This window comes from Suncus etruscus, chromosome 1 (genome assembly GCF_024139225.1).
Source record: "Suncus etruscus isolate mSunEtr1 chromosome 1, mSunEtr1.pri.cur, whole genome shotgun sequence".
Classification (NCBI taxonomy): Eukaryota; Metazoa; Chordata; class Mammalia; order Eulipotyphla; family Soricidae; genus Suncus; species Suncus etruscus.
Window position 1 is genome coordinate 34,936,041 of NC_064848.1, and position 26,261 is coordinate 34,962,301.

General features: G+C 33.5%; 1 protein-coding gene across 3 annotated transcripts in view; it reads right to left on the reverse strand.

The window, feature by feature from the left end:
* Nucleotides 1–26,261, reverse strand: part of PTPRD (protein tyrosine phosphatase receptor type D) — a 1,813,832-nt gene that overhangs the window by 94,159 nt on the left and 1,693,412 nt on the right. The window lies entirely within an intron of this gene.

A 26,261-nucleotide genomic window follows, 5' to 3' on the forward strand; every position in this document is an offset into this window, starting at 1 on the left:
CATTGCAAACAGAAAATTTGTAAAACCCAAAGTGTTGAGAATAACAGAAAAGTTTAGAGATCAGTTAAATCTAGTTATTTTAGTCAAAATATTAATTTATAATCCAATGCAGATGGGGCCTAATTTCTACTCTATTTTCTATTTATGATTATGTGCAATTATAATTACATAATTTATTCATGCAAAATTTGCTCCTATTAATTAATTAAAGTAATTGATCATTATTTTTACTCAAATTATTTAATCTCTAAGAGAAATACTGCATAGGTGTAAAATCCCAAGTAAATATTTTGTGTAATATGTTGTGTTTTGTGTCTAATGGTATCTAGAGCTCTGTGCACCAGGAGATGTTTAGGGATCTATGAGAGCTGGGGACAGAACTGGGGTGAAGTAATTACACTTAGGCTTTTATAAAACATTTCTCAAATTAGTCTCAAAATTTCTATCCCACTGTTACTCCATAATCCAGACTTTCAGTATCTGAAAGTATCTGGCGCTTCTCCTCTATCCTTCCTATCTAAAAGCAGTATTTCTAAAGACTGCTCAACCATCTTTAAGAACCAATAAAGCTCAACTTCACTAGCTTGATTGATAAACATCATAAAACCTAAATCCCTTTACCACAGTCATACCTATAACTATTAGAAATCTCTGCATTTACAGTATATTTGGCTCAATAAATGGTTCAACACATATTGATGAACATATGCTGTTGAGAGAAGTTATTATTCAGAGAGAATAATACTGTAGTAATTCCACATTACAGAACTTAGAGGACAATGTAAACTATGAACATACACTTTAGGTTTTATGTACAGTCCATGTGCTTAGAAACTTTAGTAATTAACATTATTTTTTGTTGTTGTCTTTTGTGTTTTGAGGCCATACCTCATAGTTTGCCGGGACTATTCCTGCTTTTAGCATAGCTAGCCCTCTCCCCAAAATAATAACACTCTTTATTATATATGTTAAATAATAGAGTATGCAATCCTAAAATTATACCAAATATTGATACTCTACTTCATCTTGATAAGTATTACCACGAACATAAACTTCTTATATACATCACTCTCTAAAATATCCCCAGAAGCAGCTGAGCTCATTGATTTATAGTGCGTTGGTGGAAGATATTCCTTTCACTGATGGCCTTGTTACTCAGAAGATAATCCTTAGTTTGCAAAATGGCATACATTTACTTAAATTCTGCATCTGTCAGCACAGAGGCAATTGCTTATGTCCATTTTCATTCTTGCAATAGACTGGCAGCATTCTGCATCTCTTTGATACCTACATTGAAGAGTTTACAAATGAGTAATGCAAGCACTTGTTGTATGTTGTATGTGCTAATATGTTTGGATTTTACATGTGACCCATGCAAGATGTATAAGAACAGGATACTTATAACAGTTCCGGGGCTACTGATCATTTTTATATGCAGTCGTATTTAATTTGTGCAAATATTGAAAGGAAAATGTTGTATCATTAAACAAAAAAGGAAATGGAAATCAAGGAGGATTGTTTCAACAAATCTTACTTAGGTTCTTTTCTGTGGCAGATACAGCTAGACTCACACATTTACCTCAAAGTGGAGTCTTTGAAGTGTGTGATTTTAAAGATCAATTGATGATTAACACCTGGTAATTATTTTTTTTTGTGGGTTTTTTTTTTTGGGTCACACCCGGCAGTGCTCAGGGGTTATTCCTGGCTCCAGGCTCAGAAATTGCTCCTGGCAGGCACAGGGGACCATATGGGGCGCCGGAATTCGAACCGATGACCTCCTGCATGAAAGGCAAACGCCTTACCTCCATGCTATCTCTCCGGCCCCACACCTGGTAATTATTAAGTCACTACAGCTCTTAGCTATCCAGAAGACCATAGGGGAAAAAAATAAAAAGAACAACATAATAAAAAAAACACCCACAATAGCTACTCATTATATATTAAAAAAAACAAGTTTAAAATCTGAGGTTGGCTTCATCACATGGATGATAAAATAGATGTGATGTGGCTTGTATTTATACTCACTTTACACAGATCAAATACCATATTGATTTAATAATTCTGACTTCTCTGTGCAACATGTGCTCATCCATCTGTATCTATCTGTTTGAATGTTTTACCAAATATATACAACAGGCTATTATTTTGTATCTGGTCAGAATAGTAAAAGTTATTAATCTCAGTAAAGAATAGCTTATCAAAATAGGAGAGATATTAGAAGATAATTTTAATTATTCAGGCTAACGATGCATCACTATCACAGCAATATGAACCATTTTCTCAAGTCTACTCTAAGATTCTTTGAGCTACAGATGATTTAGTTGCTTTGTCTGTTTTTTTGACTACTTTTTTTGAGATCCTCTGAAGGAAAAATATAATGCTGCACATAGAAAAAAAGAACAACAAAATTCTTGAATAATAGAAAATTAATTTCTATACTGACTTCTATTTTTGACCAGTTTATAATGGCAACAAATATTCCTACCATAATATTAAGCAAAGGCCACCTCAATTATAATTCAAAACCATCTGAAGCAGGAATTTTTGTTTCAAAAATTCAATTTCTTCCTGGTTTTGGTATTTGGTTTTCCAGAGCTTAACTCTCAGATATCTATACCCATCCTTCTGCCTCAGATTATCCAAACAACTTTCATTGCCATTTCCTTTCTTCCCACTATTAAATCCAAAATTCTACCATATAAAACCAAAATTCTGGCTAGGTACTCTTCAGCCTGCCCTAAATAAAATATTTTAATTTAATTGAATGCAAGTTTAAAATTTGGTAGCAATTTAAGTTTATTAATCCAAAAGTTGATTAGCTTATTTAAAATTAGCTCTAGGATATGCACATTATATCGTCACATATTCATAAGAATTATACTTCATCATTTTTGTTTTCATTTTCTTTCTAGACAATCACAAGGCATTTGAATGACAGGTACTTCATGAATTCCTTGCAACAAAATTTTATTCAGATGTCAAATATTTTTTTTACATTGCTCCATAATCAGCATATATGATATTTGACATTCCCAGTCTCTAAAGTCTGGAAGGAATCATTCTGAGGCTATCTAACTAAAGGGATTTGCTAGGCTAACTAAAGGGATTTGCCTAACTACAATACATATACAAATAAAATAATAAGTAAAATAATTCCTCTATTTCCTCCACAGTTGCAAAGTTCTTTTGCTACTAGTTGAAGAAAGGGAAAACCTTAAATTAATATTTGGTAATGTAAATTTTTCACATCTTTAAAATTTTTTCATTTTGTGGTTTGAAAATCTCATCAATCAAGCACAATTTTGCCTTAAAGTAGATATTTTATAATAAATATAAGATAGATAAGTGGAAAACTAAGCTATCTATACATGAAAGATTTATAATTTTGCAAAGTATTTTTGATTAAAATAACTAAAATAGAAAACATAAAATCCTTTAGTAGGTATAGCGAATACTCCTGAACATTTATTGTGTTTTCTTTGAACTTCACTCACTTTATTGTTACAAATCCACAAGAAATGTTGTATTATAAACACTTCCAGAAGTAAGGAAACTGAGCTACAAAGATCTTGAGAACTTTTTATGGATCAAAGAACTTTTAGGTAGAATGGCAAGGTTTATATTCAGGCATTTTGGCCCAAAGTTTTATATTCTAACCACCAACCACTATGTCCCATTTCTGGCCAAGAAAAAAAGACACCTTTACTGTTTCACATATGCCTTTCAACTGTTCTGTTGTAACATAAAGCTGGAGCCTGGGAACAAAAATCTCCATAGTGCTTCTATAATTACAATTCTAAACTCAGAGCAAACGAACACTCATAAATTGATAGATTGGATTACAGTCTCTGAGTAAAATCACATCTTTAAATGAGTGACCCTTTTCTGAATAAAATTGAAGTCAGTATGCTAAAGCTAAGACCTTTAAACATAGTTTCCCAAATTTTTAACTTCTCTACCCAGAAAAAAATATAATTTACATGTGCAAAATACCACATAAAACTAGCTTCTCTGTGTTTCTACTTCCCCTCATCCCACTAAATTAAAAACCTCAAAATGTTCCCTTTAGAAATTCATCAAAGAGAAACCACATACACACAAACACAAGACAATGTTTTTGTGTTTAAAACTAACAAATTTAATTTCATAGAAGAAGTAGACTGGCTACTAGACTTGCCAAACTATGGGTCAGACTAACCATCATTTTTTGTAGGGAACTGAACTTTCAATGGCCTTAACATCCAAAGAAATATCATTTTTACATATACAGCTGCTCATCAACATATTCATTTGTTGTGGGTTCTCTTCAGACATTTTCAAATCATCTATTAGGTTTAAAAGAATAATTGGACTAGTTACATATTTCTGAAATTTAGACTTTATTTTTTCATTCTTATCACTTTATTCTCTCCCAGTTTGAAAACGTAAAATTAATGTGTCCACTTGAAAGAGACCCATGTTTGCATAGTTAGGGAATGCTGTATTTTGCACAATTAGCAAACACTTGCTATTGGCATAATGAGTACTTTTCACAGAGAAAATAATTTCAGTGGAATCCAAGGATGCTCTAAGACCTGGAATGTAAAGGAGAGGGGAAAGTAGGGTGATAAATACATTCTGGAGGACAGAGCTCTGTGATTGTCTCTTCAGCAGCTCATATAGCTTGTGGCAGCTCTCTCTGTTTTACATTTCTTTATAGTGTTATCCTGTGTCAGATTTGTATTCTCTTTTATTTTTCTTTATCTCACTTAATCTAAATTAGTTATCAATTAGTTTACTAGTTATATTAGTAAATTAGTTATCTAATTAGTTAACAAAGCTTTTTTTTTCTTCTCTATAAAGGTACCTCTATTTAGATCATCCTTTGAGTCTTTAGTACTGAAGCAGAAACTATGAGTCTTTTAAAAAAATATTTTTTAACTTTTAAATTTTTACAAAAGGGTGGAGACAGATTGCTCTTTCTGCCTGAAGCAACACACCAACATGCTTTACACAGTCCAGCTCCATAACTTAACACACCACACTTAGAAAGGAATAGCTCAGCTTTATAACTTAATCATACCAATCTTATATGGTCCACGGAGCCTGCCAGGAATGATTTCTGAGCGTAGAGCCAGGAGTAACCCCTGGGTACTGATGAATGTGACCCCCCCACTCTAAAGAATTAATACATTGTATATACATTGTATAGTCAAAAGGATAAAAAGGGGCCAGAGCGATAGCACTGTAGGTAGGTCATTTGCCTTGTATGTGGCTGACCCAGATTTGATCCCCAGCATTCCTTATAATTCCCTGAGCCTGCCAGGGATGATTTCTGAGTGCAAAGTCAGGAATAACCAAGTGTCACCGGGTGTTGCCACAAAACAGAAAAGAAGAAAAAAAGAAAAACGAATAAACTGCTCAATGTTAAATAGTATATGTTGTAAGTTACTAAATATCTGAGGCAGACAAATAAACATTTTATTCTTTTTTTTTTTTTTTTTTTTTTTTTTTGTCACACCTGGCAGTGCTCAGGGGTTATTCCTGGCTCCAGGCTCAGAAATTGCTCCTGGCAGGCACAGGGGACCATATGGGGCGCCGGGATTCGAACCGATGACCTCCTGCATGAAAGGCAAACGCCTTACCTCCATGCTATCTCTCCGGCCCCAAACATTTTATTCTTAATTATATTCTGTCACTAGGTAGAATTAGCCTTATCTTTCAATAATACTATTTATTTCAGACAATATCATATTTTACCATAGATTCAAATGGCAAAGCAACAACAAAAACCACACAACATTTGCTTTTCACCAAAGTATGGCAAAGGTTTGTGATCTCTAGAATAAAGTGAAAAGGACTATTTTGAAATTATTTGAATTAATATTTAATAACAGTAAATGACTATAAGATATGAACATTTAATACTCCATTGTGGTTTCTTTTTTAATGTGCTCTAACACTTTCTTGAATACTACTCCATATGGAAGAAATTCTGCTTTTAAAGGCATAAATATATGTTTTGGAAGACTGTAGACTGTGATATATTTTAATTATGATGTCTTAAATTTTAATCATTTGTTGTGTACATCAAAAATTATAAAACAGAGGTTGTAGCATTACAGGTGACATTTTTAAAGACTAGTATTTAATGAGAATTATTTTATAAATACATTCAGATTAGGATTTATATTTAGAAAAGCTTAAGAATTAATTTTTCCTTTCTTTTGGGTAAGAAAATGCTATTAGAATGTATGATTGCTCTGACTAAAAAGATAAACACAACTTAACTGGTAAAAAGTAATTGCAATACAGATAAAATTGGCTATAAATATATTTATGTATATACAACACGAAATTGAGTCAGTAACATTCTTTGTATTTTATTAATAAATCACTGATTTTTGCTGTTAAATTGGAAAGATTACTACATAATTCATCACTGCTTTATGTTATATATAAAGACCCAAAGTAATCATCATAATAGTGTATATACCTGGTAGACAACTATTATTAATAGAATGACAGATATGTCACTATTTCTCACCTCCCCTACTGAGTTGGTTAAGAATTTTTTGAGTTATATCAATGTGCTTTGATAAATATTTGAATTTTGACATTGTAGGATAAAACTAAGGCAAGTTATCCATTACATGAAGAAAAATACCCATTTCTTCTCTTCACCTTTGATATGCAACAACATAATACTATCGAAGACATCTTAAGTTTGTAGTTTTTGTGTAATTCTATGAAATTACAATTTATAAATTTAAAGTCATATTTTAAAGATATTTTTTAAAATCCAACCAGTCTTGAATTCAATTTTTTGTGTGGCTTATATTACAACAGCATTATATATACAAAGTATAAAGAAAAGACAACACAACTTTTTTTTTTTTTTTTTTTTGGTTTTTGGGTCACACCCGGCAGTGCTTAGGAGTTATTCCTGGCTCCAGGCTCAGAAATTGCTCCTGGCAGGCACAGGGGACCATATGGGGCGCCGGGATTCAAACCTATGACCTCCTGCATGAAAGGCAAACGCCTTACCTCCATGCTATCTCTCCAGCCCGAAAAGACAACTTTTGAAAGTATGGTTAGTTTAATTTTGTTTTCAGGTGTGGGCTATACTTGAGACATTGATGGAGAGATGCTGACACTAGTTTTGGGTTTAGCGTTGCAATATTATAAACCTAAAACTTTACTATTGCCAGCATTCTAAAACACCATGGATAAATAAAAAGACATAACTTTCAATAAAACAAAAACAAAATATCTATTTCTTTTGGACAAATATAAAAAAAATTACTTGTAGAATCATTTATAATATTAAAACAATAGAAAGTATCCTTAAAATAGTTATAATGAGATATTGGTTAAATGGCACAAAATGAAAAAATTATGAAGTTATTGATACTTTCATGTATTTTCTAACATAAAAATGTAAACATCTAATAAGTAATAATAATATAAACAGAAATGTTAAAATATAAGCATGCACTACCTATATTCACAAATACATATATACTTTAGATATATGTTATATTTGAAGAATGTTATATGTAAATAGTGCAAGTTTTAACTCTATAACACAGAAATTGCTGTTAAGCTAATAAAGTTATACTAATGTCTTTCCATTTATATTTTCTCTCTCAAATATTTTTGGTAGTTTCTCTTACTGCTATTCCTCCTAACTACTTCTGATTTGATAGTACCCTTGTTGGAATAAATATTTTTCTCAAATAAAATCTTAATTTTCAGGGCTGGCGAGGTGGCGCTAGAGGTAAGGTGTCTGCCTTGCATGCGCTAGCCAAGGAAGGACCACGGTTCGATCCCCTGGTGTCCCATATGGTCCCCCCAAGCCAGGGGCAATTTCTGAGTGCTTAGCCAGGAGTAACTCTTGAGCATCAAATGGGTGTGGCCCAAAAACCAAAAATATATTAATTTTCAAAATGTCCATATTAATATTTATATACTTATTTTAATATTTATTTTGTTATTTATGATTTTCTTTTTTTCAAAAATAGTGAACAATGAACTACTTTCCAAAAGGAGGCAGGGTGTTGGAATAGAGAAGATGAAAAATCCTTTCACATATTCATCTGATATTCATTTATGTCAGAGGCAAAAAATAGTTATAAGATTCTAACTAGAATTCTAACTAGAATTCTAACCTAGAGAAACTTTATGAAGCTCAGATCAAGGTCACATACCCACTTATTTTTAATAGTGTCAATTATTGAACATAGAGCCTAACACATGCAAAGCAAGTCTTCACTATCAAGCTACAATTGGCCTAGGTCAAGTTTTCCAATTGGCAACTATGGTCATGTATAGAGTGTAGATTTATGACCAAGAAAAAAATTACTGAGTCAAACATGACTAGACTGTTTCTAAGATACTTGGAAAATGATACTAAAAAGTAATCAAGGAAAACAACTTTTGATTGGGATGATGAGTACACTCGTCATCATGCCCTGAGGCTCATGGCTTTTTTTTTTTTTTTTTTTTTTTTTGCTTGTTTTGTTTTTGGTTTACACCTGGCAGTGCTCAAGGGTTACTCCTGGCTCTACTCAGAAATTGCTCCTGGCAAGCTCCGGGGACCATATGGGATGCAGGGAAACAAAGCACAATCTGTTCTGGGTTGGCTGCGTGCAAGGTATTTGCCCTACTGTCTGCTATCTTTCCGGCCAAGGCTCATATATTTTGTTTTGTTTTGCTTTGTTTTGGATTCATATCTGTTGGTGCTCTAGGATTACCCTTGAGTTTGTATTCAGAGATTAAACCTGGCAGAGCTGAGGGAACCATGTCGAGTACTGAAAACCAGGGTTGGGCAAAAGCAATTAGATTACATTAATTTATCCCTGTGTTCCATCCCAGTTCATGAAATTTTAAAGACAAATTTATGTGTGTGCTGATATCACTTTATTACAGGTAAATAAATTGAGACTTTCTGGTATGTCATAAATTAATAACATTAAAATATAATTTGAGTTTTTTACTGGAAAATATGAGTGCCTGAGTATTACCCTCCAAAGCACATATACAATTTAATTAAATTTCCTACTATAAGTTCAGTTCCTTATTTAAAATGAGTGTAGACAATAAGATAAACAGATTAAATACCTGTTGTCTCATTCATCCATGCTACATTAATCCCTCAAAACTATCTATTCATATCTACATTTTTAATAAATGAAGATAAGCGATAGCTCTTTATGATTTGATCTTAGATTCTCATCAAGTTAAAAAGGAATTGGATCTTAAGTGTAAGTTGTACACTACATAATCAGAACTTCAATCCTTTTATTTTCAGAAGCTAAACTTCACTACTTCTGCTCCTAAAATACTCCACAACAAAAGCTAAATAGCTGATATACATTTATTCTTTGAAATCAAATGGCCACAATGAAGTATTGGCTAGAAAGTACTGAGAATGTGCAAGACCAATAACTCATGAATAACAAGTCTGCACTAATAGTTTTAATGACTATTCTAATGGTTTAATGGATGGCTCTTTAATAGGATTTCAAATACAATCCTTCTTCAGTACTTCTGTCATTAACAAAGTAATGGATTGCTTCACCAGTAACCATTGTTTACTGAAACCACATCCATATACAAAAAATTAGGACAGTTATATTGTCATTCTTGTTTCTAGTAGACTAGTCACACATCAAAGAGACAGCTACCTGCTCAATTGAAAAGTAGGTAACCAATCAAAGGTGTATTTATAGTAAGAATATTCAAGTAGACACTAAATCAAAGATAACAGAGTATACAGCTGCCATATTTTTGTACTATGACAGAAATAGTCCCTATAACCTAATTAAATTGATGTGTAAACACTGAAACTTCAAACATTTTTCTTTGAATTAGAATTATTGGAATTTTCTTTAAAATAGATTAACTTATTTGGTAAATTATTTTGTAGTGTTATTTTTTATTTCTCACTACTTTAAATTGTCTTACTACCTATACTGACATAGCTAAATATTTTTATTTTATCTCCTTACTTCCCACATTTATTATAAGTTCCTAAATGAGGTATACTCTTTATGTACTTTGTATTCTATAATTTAGCAAAAACACTATAGAAACAGTAAAATATATAAACTTTAGCATTTTCATATTTTTGCCTCAATTTCTTTGAAAGTCCTTTGAAACTATGAACTCTTTTTTTTGTAATGACTTTCTCACTCCTACTTTATAATGCTGCTTTAAAATGTTTCTAGAGACCTTTGAATCTCAGGGTGGTAAGCTGACACATTTTTCAGATTATGTCCCCCATCATGCTAATAGTTGTAAATTTAATGACTTTATTAGCAATCTATATTATTGATTACATCCCAGAGATTTAGCTGCAGTTGTTTGGTGTGAACAAAGACTAGGACATATATTGGAAAATAAATATAATCTTTCTTAGTTATAATTATAGGTAAATGAGAAGAGATGTTTCTACAAGATTTATACTTGTCTATTTTTACATAATGTCACTCTAAAAACAACTCTCTCTTTCAAACTTGAAAGCAGTATCCATCAAGCTACCTAATAAAATAAAATCTTATTCTAGAAAATAGAAGTATAATTGAATTCATTTAGAATATCTTTTGTTCATTAAGAAAAGAATAGATCATAGATTGTTCTTCTTTACACAGCATGAATCTCCCATCTGAGCACTAATCAGTACTGACCCTGCTTAGCTTCCAAGATCAAACGAGATTGGGCGCATTCAGGATGGTATGGTTGTAGACAATACAGGATGAATTATGTTGACTCCAGTTGGAGGGGAATGCTTTGATAATTGTGAGGTATTATAGAAAAGAGATGAAACGATTTTTTTTGAATAACAATATGTAAAGTAAGCAACAGAAAGAACATTTCTTAGCAGTTTGGTCCCCTCTTTTCATTTTTTATTTGTCTAAAGATATAAATTTCAAACAATAAGGGGAGCTTATGAACATTATAACACCAAATACCATGTGTGATAACTATTCCCAAAGTCAAAAAAACAGAAATTTCTACCATGAAAACATAATAAAGAACAAATGTCATTTCTTAATAGTATTTAAGATATATTCAAAAAATTTTGTGAGAAATATATGAGTTTTCCCTAAAATGAGTCCAAAACTTTAGAACTTTGAAAGGCTTATTTTTTAACCAAGACTTAGCAAATATAGTCTTTTAAGGGGATTTTTTTTTTTAAAGATAGCTGCTAGCAATCTAAGTTCCTGAACTATTATAAAATAGAACCAAAAAAAAAAAAAAAAAGGCAGAAAGGAAAAAAATACCAACTCTCACCAACATGCTGAATTTAACAGAAAAAACCCCAAGACTATTGCATCAGGGTGAAATTCATAAGTGCAAAACATTGCAATCTTGGCAAAATCCAGCTCTTACAGATTTGACCTAAAGTTTATCTTAAAAACTGAAGAAATATTTAGGTTCCCATTTCAAGGGGAGGATTTTGCACTATTGATCTTTGTGGCTCCATATTCCAGCAGATATCTAACACATAGTGAGAACTCAGTAAAGGAAGAATCCACAAGACAGACTTATTGCATGAATACAAAGCTGGAAAAGAAAACAGATCTCCAGAGAAAGTGGCATTCATGTTTTCAGAAATTTGTTTTTAAGGAACAACCAATCTTTTTAGAAGTGCTCATGCACTGTTCTCAGGGATATCTGGAAGAAATGAGTAGCTTTGTTTCACACAGTTCATCTGTTTATTCTGTAATGAAAATTATAATCTATGATCTGTGGCACCACAATTGGCTGCTGTGGAAATGATTATAGATCAAAAGCAAAAAGATTATATCCCTTTTCAATTACAAATGAGTAGCAAGAGCAGATGACGTCTAAAGGAAACAAAGATGTTCTTTTCATGCAAATATTTTTTACGATAAAAAGGCAGATATAAATAGTGAAACTACTAGTCTCTGTGAAACTTGCTGACAGATTTTCATCTTTGAAGAAAGTTGATTCTCTGTCCCTTCTCTAGATCTGGCACTGAGACATGAACAAATCACCTCATTTGTCTTCACAGACACTGAGAAAAAAAAAGTGCATTCTGTAACATGCATTCTCTTGCTGCCATAATTCCAATGGGAAAGTCAATGGCTTCCCTATCTATTGGTATCTATAGCCAGGAGCTGGATCTCTTAAATTCTTCTCAACATATATTACCCAGGAGAGGTCTACCAAAGAAAGCTAGTGATGTCTTTTCCACCTACAAGGAAACCTTTGTTATGAAGCAATACTTCCTCTGTCCCCTATAGCACACTTGCAGTGGTACAGTATATTTATGACATACTATTATGTCAATATTCCTGAACTGAAAAAAGTGATGTGCATATCACAATCACTAAGAAAAAGGGATAAAGAGAAAACCAGATTTTTGTTTATTGGGAGTGAGGGGGCACCTTGAATAACATTCTTTTGTTCTCTGAGCCTATTCTGTATCTTAAGGTACATGGAGAACCAAGTGGTGCTGGGTATCAAAGTAGGGTCATCTGCAAGCAAGACAAGAATCTTAAACCCCAACTATTTCTATAATACTTTATTTCATTCTTAAGATTTAATCTCACATTAATTTCAAACTATTTATCATACTAGTCATAGGGAGATCATAGTGAATAACATACATTTACTTCCCTGAGGAAGCTTTGAATGTAGGAGACACACAGGTCAAATAGTAAAGATGATATGGTTTCAAATACAGCAAAGAGAAAATTAAATATGCCACATAGTGACAGACACTGTCTCACTTTAATATTGGTTTTCTAGTCAGCTAAGATTCTGACTGTACATTTGAGATTGCCACATGATGTATTTTGCTCATCTTACCAAGTGCTTGGAAACATCAGAAACAAAAAAATCATTAGATGTAGGGGAATAACATGTCTCCTTGATTAAACATATCCATTTAATATTCAAATATGAATTATATTATATTCACCTTCGTGAATTATATCAAATGACACTTTGGTTTGGGGAGGAGGTTAGGGGCACAACAAATGGTACCCAGGGATTATTTTAGGCTCTGTGCTCAGGGATCACTCTTGATGGTGATTGGGCAACCATATAGTACAGTATATTGAGTCAGATTATCAATCAAGACAAGTACCTTGATCTCTTTACTATATTTTCAGCCTCAACTGTACATTGTAAATAGTATACTTTATAACTATAAATCCTATTGAAAAAAACAAATTGAAGGGGCCCGAGAGATAGCATGGAGGTAGGGCATTTGCCTTGCATGCAAAAGGACAGTGGTTCAAATCCCAGCATCCCATATGGTCCCCTGTGCCTGCCAGGAGCGATTTCTGAGTGTAGAGCCAGGAGTAACCCCTGAGCGCTGCTGGGTGTGACCCTAAAACAAACAAACAAAAAACAAAAAAATCAAAAACAAAAAATTGATAAAGAAAAATATAGAAGTGGCTCATTAGCACTACTAATGTGTTTCCTTGCCCTGCAAAAATAATACATGGAATATGTTATATTAACTTAGTTTTTACCTAGAGCCACAATTACCTTTTTTTTGGGGGGGGGTCATACCCAGCAATGCTCAGGGGTTATTTCTTGCTCTATGCTCAGAAATTGCCCCCTGCAGGCTTGGGGGACCATATGGGATGCCGGGATTCCAACCAGCGACACTTTCCACATGCAAAGCAAATGCCTTACCGTTGTGCTATCTCTCCAGCCCCAATTACATTTTAATAAATAAAATCAACTTGTCTTTCATAATCTTCGATAACTGTTTCAATTTATAATAGTTTATAACCTGAGTTCTTACATTGTAAGCAAAAGTTCTTTGATGTCTTAACAGCTGTATATCATCAATATATTATAGTTTTAACTTCAGAAAATATTTTTATTCTTTAGTTTGTTTTTATCTGATTATATTAATTGCTGCTTATTATTAGATAAATTAGACAGAGTGACCAGAGATCTTTACTTCCTTGAGTGTCTCTTCTTAAGTAAAGCAAAACAAACAAACAAACAAACTGTGATACTTTCAAAGACTTTTAAATCTTCAAGTTTTACTCCAGAGTAGAGATTTCATGGCACTGAATTCAAACCATGGGAAAATGAGAAATGATTTTTTAAGATAATTGGAGAATCCTTGAGCTGTGACAAGAAGAATCGATATGAAAGGAACAGAAAAGGAAATCAATGCAAGTTACATGAAATACCCACTATGTTTAGACTGGTATTTTTTAATCTCAGGTTTCAGTTGATCACAAGGTCAATTAATTACTGGGGGTGCAGGATTGAACTGGGGAAGTCTGAGACTAGTTTCCAAGCTCTCACACCTGCAGTAATATAGCATACTGGATGAATGCTCTTAATACAAAAGGAGGCATCATTTCACTGTTCATTACCTACACTCATTATGGTTTCTCAATCAATTCAGCCATATTTACATTTTAGAATTACAGAATACCAGTAACAAATTTATAGGAAGGAGGATGAGCAACATAAAATATTCTGGTATCAGAATCTAATCTTTATAATGTCTACTTTTACATGTGTGTGTGTGTTGAAGTGGGGGTGTTGAGGCCATATCACTAGTTATCCCGGCTGTATGCTCAAGAATGACATTTGGTTGTGCTCCGTGGACCAAATGCAGTGATTTGACTCGGTATTCAATAGATCAAGTGCTTTCTTACTGGTTCCATTTATTTGGCCTAATATAACATCTACTTAACTGAGTTTCACAATAGCCAAAAAGAGATAATTTGATTGGTAGAAGAAGATTAAGGTCACTCAGGACAAAGACTAACCAATCCCAATCCCATGCTAAAAATCTACTTCTTCCATCCCACTCATTAAGTGATATTGTTACTTTAATTTATATAAAAATAAAAGTTGGAGCTGAAACAAAATAACAATGAACTTAAAGTTAATGGAAATAAATATAATAGACAGTAAGCTTATAATCCTCTATCATGGATTGTTAACTTCTATTGCTTGTGAATTTATGGTTTTAATCTTTCATGTTTAGCAAACTTTTTAGGAAATTAAGTTGCAGAAATATTAAAAGATAATTTTGCATGTATGAAGAATGTAAAATATTAAGTATAGTTGTTATTTTTATATACTAATAGTTTCACAAAGCTTAATTTATTGTAGTGATTTGTTTTCTTTCTATGGGTCATTTTTCCTTATATATTTATTATTCGAGGTAACACATAAAGTGCAAAGTTTATAAATGTTATAATTTAATTACCAAAGTATCAATATCAGTCTATGGGACCACTATTCATCAGATGTATTATCAACCAGTCTTACTTAAAAATTTGAATTCTTTCTTGTCTGATTATATATATATATATATATATATATATATATATATATATATATATATATATATATATATATACACACACACACACACACACACACATTTAATAAAAATGAAGAGATGACTAAACCTTTGTCTATTTCATTAATGACTTTATAGGTGATACAATAAGTTTAAAAAATATAACTGCTAATGACTTTCTCCCTTCCTTCCATTTTTTAAATTCTCTGTTCTCTTTCTATTTCCTAATAACTTTGCTTTCCGTCATCCTGAAACAAATGTATTATGATCAGTTATGTCAGCAATGTGATACATTTTCTTTAAATAATTAAAAAAAAGAAGAGATGATTTTCTTAAGCATAGAAAATAAGTATATTTTAAATTTATCAAATAAATTTCCGTATTTTTATTGTTTATGAATCACACCTGGCACTGCTAAGCATCACACCTGGGGGCTTTCAAGGGACCAGATGGAATGCTGAGTATTAAACGATCCTAGGCTAGCGTGCTCAAGGCAGATGCCTTACCACTTGTGCCACCACTCTGGCCCTGTAAATTACTCTCTCATTTCTAAATACCCCTCTTGGCTAGGTTAGCTGAGATTTATATTGTTCTCTTGACTTTAACTCAGATGTTCCCTAAGAAGCCTCATTTGGTATTATTTCATATTGTCTTCCTTAGATATATTACTGGCTTGTTTTCTTTAATTTTTTACAGACTGAAATTTTGACAAATTTGAGAAAAACAAGTTCATATTGATATTTTTCAATGACATACTTTTTTTTTGGAGGGGTCATACCCAGTGGCTGTTACTCAGAGTTTGTTACTCTTGGCTCTGAGCTCAGAAATTGCTCCTGGCTCCAGGGACCATATGGGATGCTGGGAATCTAATTTGAGTCTTTCAGGATTTGGCTGCATGCAAGGCAAATGCCCTATAGCTATTTTATCGCTCAGGCCCCTGAAATGCTTCATTTATATCCCTGCATAACAAGTTATTAATGAATATATATATTATACCATGCTACTGCACTCTTAATATGCTATAACACTTATAAAAGTAATTCTTAAAGGCACTGAAAAGCAACAACAAATCATGCTTCATTTCATTGTATGAACTATCTTATTGCTGCATACTGCAATATTTTTTAGGTATGTCTTAATCTTTTTGTTTGTTTGATATTTCTTAGGAGACGATAGACTCATTCAATATTTTTATTTCTTTTTACTCCCAGTAAATGTTTATCAAACAGATAAAGGCTTAACAGTACTATTTATATATATATATATATATATATATATATATATATATATATATATATATATAAGGAAATTGAGATTGGAGTTAGTTTGTTGAGGGGCAATCTAATTTATAGCAGAAACACAAGGGCAAACTTTATCCATCATAAAAAATTTGAGTGGATACTTGATATGCATATAATTTTCAGAAATTCCATTACATAAGAATATGAAACAACTCATAGATATAATAATTGTTCTCCAACTTAATCTTCACTTATGTTCTCCTAATTACTTTCAAAGGTCTCCTTTTCAGAAGATGAAAATGGAATGTAGAAGAGTAAAAAATTTATAAAAATTGATGTTATTAAATGATGAACAGGTAGATCATAATATCAAGGGCCACTTCTACTAAGTGCTTGCTTTGTACAGGAAGGCAAAAGGCCAGGTGCCTAACATATGTTTATAACTATCTTTTAGTAGATATTAATATTCTCATATTTTTTTTTTTGGTTTTTGGGTCACACCTGGCAGTGATCAGGGGTTATTCCTGGCTCCAGGCTCAGAAATTGCTCCTGGCAGGCACAGGGGACCATATGGGGCGCCGGGATTCGAACCGATGACCTCCTGCATGAAAGGCAAACGCCTTACCTCCATGCTATCTCTCCAGCCCCTAATATTCTCATATTAAATAAAAGAGAAGAAAGGCCAACAGAGAGGGGGAAATAACATATTCAGGGTCAAGCAGGTGAGCTATTAGTTCAGTGCAGTCCAAATATGACCCGTGTTTTCTCCAACTTCAGCAGTATCTCTCAGAATCTCCTATTGTATTTTTATGGACACTCTTATCATGCTGCCCTAATATCAAACTTTATGTAAAAGTAAAATAAGACTGAAAGGAAAGCATCACTTTAACATTTTAAAGTGTACTGTAAATTCGAAAGCATGTTTAAAACTGTTCAGTAATGATAGTTTTCAGAAAGCCTGGGGCTCCCCAAAAGAATAGGTGCAAAGACAATTTAGAAAATGTCTAGAGATGCCTCAGGGCTAATTATTATGGTGAACTGTATATAAGAGCAAACACTGAGCAACAATAAGTACAAGTAATATGAGATTCTTTCAAGGTGTCCATAATTTCCAGAAAATAAAAATTAATGATCTAAGTGTAAATGATAGGACATTAAGAATTCGTGAATGTGTGAGGTTTTACAAAGTAGGGGAGGTTTGTCATTTTGAAAGTCCAAATAAAAATAAGCATAAAATTTGAGAATCTGGTCACTGTCTGAGTTCTAACAACCACAGAAGTTCAGAAAAAATAAGAAACTTTTATAGTGAACATACACCCCAGATGAAATGTTGCTTCTAGGGTAAGCTGTTGTGCCGCTTACCAAATTTGTTTACAAGATTTAGAATGGTAGTCAGCTGGGAAGGGACCCTGTATTTTTAAATTTTTCTTGATGAACTGGCTCTTACCTCCAAAGCAAGCAAGCATCTGCTCAGAATATCAACTGGCAGTACCATTTCTTTAATAAAAATTGCACTGGGAGATTCATTGGTAGGCAGTGTTGAGTTAAATCCGAGGACTCTACATTAAAATGTATTCACTTTGGTACTTTTTAAAGATAAAAGCCTGATTTTCTGAGAGAAAGGAATCTGAAAATAAGGCTTCACAGCTGATAGACGGGGGGTAGAATCAACCTAGAAAAGTGACTCTTCTTGCAGAAAGACATCCTTTGTTCTGTCTGTATCTGTTGTTAGTACTAGCAATTTTCAGCCCAACAAAGCGCTCCTGTGAACTGTAAATTTAGTTAAAAATCAATCCACACACATTTTAGTTAATCATATGATGTGTGCCCAGTGGTGAGCTTGTTGCTATGTGACCAATAGCTTACAGAAAGAACTAACCCCTAACAACATTGAACTTATTTTCAAACACTGGAAATGACTAGAATGAAAGAAAGAACTACATAGCAAGTGCGAGTTGCAGCGGTTTATGCCAGCGAGTTACAACTCAGTAGGAGACCTCCTGCCTTGCAGGCATGTGGCTGGCTTCTTATTTCATCCCAGTATGGCTGCATAGGCAGAGTACAATACTGGTGGCACTGTCATCTCTGGCACCATTTAATAAAGTGTGTGAGCATCATCACTAAAGTGTGTGATCCCTGATTTATTTATTTATTGTAACAACAATCAAAAAGAGAGGGTGGTTAGAATTTTTTAAATAGTTTTTAACTCTTTTCTCTCCTTTTAAAATTGAATTCAGTAAATACTGAGCAGTTTAGCTAATGACAAGGCTGGAAAGAGAGCAGGATTTTTCATTGTTTCTGAGACAATGTTTTCTCCCAATTTCAATATCTCTGAAAATTGATATGATCTTTAACTTGATGATCAATATTTAATGACATGTACACTGGTTGATTTTGAGTAATCTATGAGGTAAAGGCAATGGTTATTTCCTTTGCTGAAAAGAAGAAACAAAAAACATAAAAGATTCAGTTAATTACTATATAGTACACAACTTGAGCTAGGTGCCAATCTTAGAAACCTGAATTCAGCATCTGTACATTTAAGTATTCCACCATACTATTCCCATTGTTAGCTCCATAACCAGAGTTTAGAATAGGAGGCAGGGGGCTTTGGATCTTGTCTGAGGCAAGGTAACTTGTATAATATTAAAAAAAATGGTGAAAAACTCCCCTTATATGCTCATAATCTTAGAGTGTTATGAGATTCTACTTTTGAAAAGTAAACTTAACCATTCTAACCCTATGAAAAATTCATTGTAGTATATCTAGTTCAAGTATAAAAATTTGTTACTATCTATTTTATTAAAACATTTTGCCTTTTTTGTAGATGTACCACAGTTTCTTTAGTCACTATTCTGTTGTCAGGTATCTGCTTTTTTTTTTTTTTTTTTTTTTTCCAGATTCTGGCTACTGTAAATAGCACTGCAGTGAGTATAGGTGTGCAGATGACATTTTTTTGTATTTTGTTTTTGTGTTCCTAGGGTATATCCCTTGGAGTAGTATAGCTGGGCCATAAGGGAGGTCAATTTCAGGTTTTTTGAAGAATCTCCAAATTGTTCTCCAGAAAGGCTGGACTAGACAGCATTTCCATCAACAGTGAATGAAAGTCCCTTTCTACCCACATCCCTGCCAGCACTGATTGCACTTGTTCTTTGTGAGTGTGCCAATCTCTTGGCATGAGATGATATCTCATTGTTGTTTTGATTTACATTTCATTGAATATTAGTAATGTGGAGCATTTTTTCATGTGCCTTTTGGCCATCTGTATTTAATCTTTGAGGAAATGTTTGTTCATTTCTTCTCCCCATTTTTTGATGGGATTAGATATTATTTTCTCTTTAAACTCGCAGCATCTTGTATATCTTAGATATAGCCCCTTATCTGATATACTCTAAGACCACAAAAACACAATAAACTAATGCCCTCTGCACTCCTATGTTCATTACAGTACTACAGCCTGAATCTGGAAACAACCCAGGTGCCTGACAGCAGATAAATGGCTAAAAAAAACCCAAAAAAACTGTGGTACATCTACACAGTGGAATACTATGCAGCAGTTAGGAAAAAATGAGGCCATGAAATGTGCCTATACATGAATGGATATGGAGACTATTATGCTGAATGAAATAAGTCAAAGAGAGAGAGATAAACACAGAATAGTCTCACTCATATCTGTGGGATTTAAGAAAAATAAAAGGCAATATAATAATTCCCAAAGACAATAGAGTTGAGGTCTGGAAAGACAAGCCCATGATATGGGTAAGTCTAGTTAGAGAAATAATTACACTAACAACTATCATGACAATGAGAGTAGAGAGATAAATAGAATGCCTGTCTCTAAGACAGGCAGGAAGTAAGGGAGGAAGGGAAATGAGAGACAATTTCAGTGGGAAAGTTGCACTAGTAAAGGAGGGGTATACATTCTATGACTGAAGACCAAAGTACAAACATTTTGTAACCACAGTGCTTAAGAAATTAGTTTTTTAAAAATTTCTTTTGTTGGGCCAGAGAGATAGCATAAAGGTAGGGCGTTTGCCTTACATCCAGAAGGATGGTGATTCGAATCCCAGCATCCCATATGGTCCCCCGTGCCTGCCACAGAAAATAACATCTTATCTCATCAAAAAATGGGGAGAAGAAATGAACAAACATTCCCCCTGCCTGGGCACAGGCACAGGAGTAACCCCTGAGTACTGCCACGTGTGACCCCCCAAAAAATAACCCATAGTTTTCTTTTCACAATTTATTAAAAATTCCCTTTCTATCTTCTGTGTTGTGTTAAAAATATTTCAATTTGAAGACAATTCACTTGTTCTTATGTATAAGATACAAATATACCTCTCTCATTCTCCATTTTTTTACTTCCTAACAATTAAAAAGCCACTATCAGGGCCAAAGTGATAACACATCAGTAGGGCATTTGCCCTTCATGTGGCCAACCTGGGAAGGATTAGGGTTTGATCCCCGGCAGGGATCCCATATGGTTCCCCAAGCCAATCAAGAGAGATTTCTGAGTACAGAACCAGGAGTTACCCCTAAACCCTGCCATGTGTGGCTCAAATACAAAGCAAAACAAAAGGCAATATTAAGAAAAAGGTAGAGCATTTCAAGCTGGCCAAATATATGTGTGTGTATGTGGGCTTTCTTGTTTATGTGATATAAGGCTTTATGTCATGTCTATTTTCATGAGCTTACACTTATGCAATAAACTAATTAAAAGCAGTTAAGTATTTTTAAATAATAAAGGCTCAAAGATTTACAAATCATTTGGCAATTTATGCCTATAAATGTTCTCTGGCACACATGCTCAATGCTAAAAAAAATCTTTCCTTGTGAATAAAAATAGAAACATTTTCTTTTGTGGTCACTGCTTTAATGACAGAGGGCTGTGTTCCTTCTGTAGGAACACATTGTTTACCACTGGGGATAAAGGAACTGTCTATGAAATAAAGAACTGCATCCTTAACATGTCATAGGAAAACCACTGGCTTTTCCCAGAGAGAGTCATACATACATCGAACTGTGTCAGAGAAAATGTTAGTTCAAATACAAATCTAGTTGAAAATTTAGGTTTCTGAAGCATATAATAAGAGCCCAGTAAAAGAAACTGTAAACAATGAAGAGCTCTAAGAGTAGCTGAGTTAAGGAACAATGACTAGGGAGGTAGGGATTTGTGACATTGTATATAGGTCATCTATGCACTAGTGTATGATTTGGGGAAAGTCACTCCTTTCTCCAGATCTTATTTCTCACCTCCAAGATAGGAATACATTACATAACCTCTTGAGTTCTATACTAGCTTTAACTACTTAAAAAGATGTACTAAGTAATTTGTTTTAGTGCAATGTATGTATGTCTTGCCATTATCTCAAGATATTTCACAATCCCTGAAGGAAATACTATGCCTTTTTCCTTGATCAATATTTCACATGTGTGACTGTGTATATGCGAGCGTGTGTGTAATTTAGCTTTTTAGACAAAAGTGTAATGTTCATGCTGTTATTATAACAGAATGAAAGGGCATCAAGAGCTGTAATGTTTTAGATAAGCAGTTCATTATCAGCTCTACGGTAGAAAGGAGAAATGTTGCCATGAGTACAGAAAGACACTCTCAGCACATTTTGATGCTAAGTGGTAAAGAGCCCATGAGTGCCGGATCAATGATAATATTCCTTCTCAAAAGGCGGTAGGAGTGGTCTTTGTGATGAGAACAAAATAGGAATAAATTGTCTTCTGGTTAGCCTTCTGTGAATTGCAGTTCCTCACCCCTCTCCGATCAGGGCAAATAGATGGCTCTTCACAGTCGTTTCAATATCTATGTTTATGGTAATACTACTAAGAGAGCTAGAGATGATGGATTTGAAGTAATAGCTGAGAACTGTTCATGTGTTGCTCCTGCCTCATAGGATGAACCAGGATATAAAGTAATTCATAAATTCGCTCTTAGAAATTGCCAGTTATAACTGTGTTTAGAAGAAAATTATTGTCTTAACTCAGAACTATTTACAATCTACAATGTACCTAAAGCAGGATATGTGTGACTCTGGAAATTTTTAATGAGATTTTTCTAACTCATGAAGCACTGAAATGGTGTTTTGGAAGTTCTGACCAATGAAAGTGCACTGAATGCATCCAATGGTCAATAGCAAATTATCTGTTTCTAGAAGAAAAACTTAAAATATAACTTAAAATGTAACTTAAAAATAAAGTTGCTTCTCTATCATTTCACACATTATCAATATGCAGAAGTTAGCACCCAAAATTTACACTGGTATCTGGATACTTAGGTAATTTAAATATATGTATGTATGCCTATACTAAGACCCACTTTATGTTCCTCCTGTCCCAATTTCCCTATCTTTCCATTTATACATATATTGTAGCAGGTTAATTTCCTAAGAAATCACCTTGTATTAGTTGTTCTTTAATCATGTTCTGAAAAAAATCTTTTTCTTTAATTAAAGAGGTAAATTTCAGCAAAATTTTTCTTGACATTATTGCTTTATAAAATTAAATTATTTGAAAGAAATGGTAGGAGCATAATAATAGTTTATAACTTTATTATAAGTATGGGATAAATGATTAATGTCTATTTCTTTTCTATAAAAGTATTTTCCCATGTATTAATTAGTCCAACCTGTTAAGAGCTAGCTACCATTTCTTAAGCCATATATATATATATATATATATATTAATAGATAAAAAAAATAAATGTGCCTGCAATTTATACACATAAGTGCAAACGTTACTCATTTCTTGTAGCAATATATGTTATAAATAAGAAGTTACAATTTATGCAAATGTGTAAAAGCAGGCCATACAAGTGTTCAAGCCAAAATATATTTTATCTGGATTGAAATTTCATCCTTGTCTCCACTGTAAGCTTTTTGACTTTAGTGAGTCTGCATTGAAAGCCTAATACAATTCATTGTTGTCCTCACTTGCTCAGATTTATTTAATTTAATTCTTTGCCATAAATAATATACTTTAGGGTCAGAGTGATAGCAAAGTGGATAAGGCACATGACTTGCATATGACCAACGGGACTTCTATTCCTCTTACCACATATGGTCCTTTGGACCCTGACAAAAGATCAAAGAACAGAGCCAGGGGTATACTCCAGATACTTCTGAATACTCCATACTCCTGACTCTCCCCACAAAATAAACAAGCATACAAGCACTTTAGAATAAGTATCCATATAAGCTTTCTTACCTTATTACAAGGGTATCTTGCTAAAAAGCACGTTTGGATTTTAGTAGATTCAGCTAGTACTTAAAATTATGCATTTCCAACAAACTCTCATGTGTACTAATGTTGTGGTCCAGAGTCCACACTTTGCAAACAAAAGTTCCAGATCATACTTTTTCATGTTCCCTTTTTATCCTTCCTTTAATAAAAGACTCTTGAGAGGGCTAGGAAGCGCACCCCTAATAAAAGACTCTTTGCTTGTCATTTTATACCACTATTGTTTATGATTCTTTCCAAAATGTTTTCCCAGTTAATCTAATTTTGAATCCAAGCAACATTTCCTTTATACAAAGGATTAATTTTCAAATCTTCTTCTTAACTGTATATATACACTTATCATTGACTATCAGAAATGCTGTGAGTCTAGGTTTCTTATAACTTCTTAACAATTAACATAGACCTTATTTTTGGTCTCTGTTTGAAATTACAATTATCCCTATTTAGTTGTTTTTTCCTTTTTCCCTTCTTTCCAGTTGAAACAAGGAGCAATATCTATATTAGTGGGTATTAGTAACTATTCCCTAATGATCAATAAAACTGGGATTTAGGATCTATTTACTAGTGTTTGGAATTTGGCAGAGGAATTTTGTCTGTCAGAAAATCTTTGTGTCTGAGATATGATTATAAGAGAGAAGTTGACCTATGCATGGCAACAAATAAAGTCTGGGCCTGGTGTGATAGTATAGCAGGTAGGGTGTTTACCTAGCATATGGCTGACCCATATTTGATTAATGGCATCCCATATGGTTCCCTGAGCCTGCCAGGTGTAATTTCTGAGTTTAGAGTCATGAGTAACCATTGAGAATCACTATGTGGGCCTGAAAACAAGGTGGCAGTTCTTGAAATATATTTTTACAAAAAGTCTTTAACATAATCATAAACATATAATTTATAAGAAATAAGATAAATGACTTTTTGGATCCTATAATCAAAACTAGTAGCCATAATCAATTTAACATTAATATGATTTAAATGTTCTTGATAATTATGAGAATGATGCCTGTCAAATTAATCTCACACATATTGGCTCATTTCTCATATGACAAATTTATAAAGCAAAAATTGGAGGTTCATCTGTCTAATTTATTTCTTAAATCAGTATTTTTCACTATTTTGATACCTGCAAGCACAAGAGTGACCAGTTACTAAAAGCAAATAATGTCTTAAACTAATGATGTTTTACAAATTGATGTTTTACAAATTGATGTCTTCAGGGCACCAGTATCAAACTCAACTGAAAAAATTTTTAAAAGGAATATTCCCAGGGGAAATATTTGCAAATCATATTTCTGATACTTAATTTTCAAAATACATAAAGAATTCATACAATTATAAGAAAGCAATCCAGTTAAAAAATAGAAGAGTAAGACTGGACTACCAGCGAGTTGGTCACCATAGTCAGTGCTTGGGGACTTAGGCAGCCCATACCTTTCAGAGGTACCGGGGTGAGGGAGGAAGAGCTGAGGCTTAGTCAGTCACCATTGTTGGTGCTTGGGGACTGCATTACCTTCTCACAGGTATTGGGAGGGAGGAGGCCTGAGGGCGGGGCCAAACTTTGGCTACCACTGTCATCCTCATCTAGGGCTGCTGTCCAGAGTAGGGACCCAGCCACACAGGTGACAAAGGAGGGCTGAGAACAAGGGAAAAACACTCTAAGCCACCAAATGCAAAGAAATATGGGGAAACTAAGGAAGAAACTATCAGCTGGGTATATGGAGAGAAATCCTAGCAAGTTTCCAAGTCCACCAAAATGCATGAGCCCAATAGACGAGGACATAAAAGGGACAATAAAGGCCATGGAAATAGAAATCAAGGCATCACTTGCCAGCGAGTTCAAGAAATTCAATGGTGAACAAGTCAACAAACTCAAGGATGAACTTTTACAGCATATGAGAAAATCCATACAAATGGAATTAAAGGAAATAAAAAACGTCTCAGCAAGCCATAATAGAATTACACAGTTGGAGAATCGCATAGAAGAACTTGAAGAAAATCTACAAACAAAAATTGACAAAGAAGCCAATAAGGAAATAAGAGGTAAAGATTGAAAGAAAATGTTAGATATTTAATGAACAAAGACAAAAGAAACAATCTGTGGATTGTAGAACTACCAGAAGGGTTGGAAATAGGGAAAGGGGAAGAACAAGTCTGGAGGGAAATAATAGCAGAAAACTTTCCCACCCTCTGGAAAAAGGCTCTTGTGCAAATCCAAGAGGCATAAAGAGTCCTTAATAAAATAGACCCTAATAAACCAACACCAAGACATATAGTAATTCAAATGGCAAAAAAAAAAAGCTAAAACAAAAACAAAGAGAAAGATGAATTCCTTAAATCAATAAGGGAGAAAAAAACCTCAAGTACAAAGGAAGGAACATACAAATCAAACCAGATCTCCCATTTGAAATAATTCAAGCAAGAAAACAGTGAAATGACATATTCAAATTACTGAAAGACAGAAACTTTAA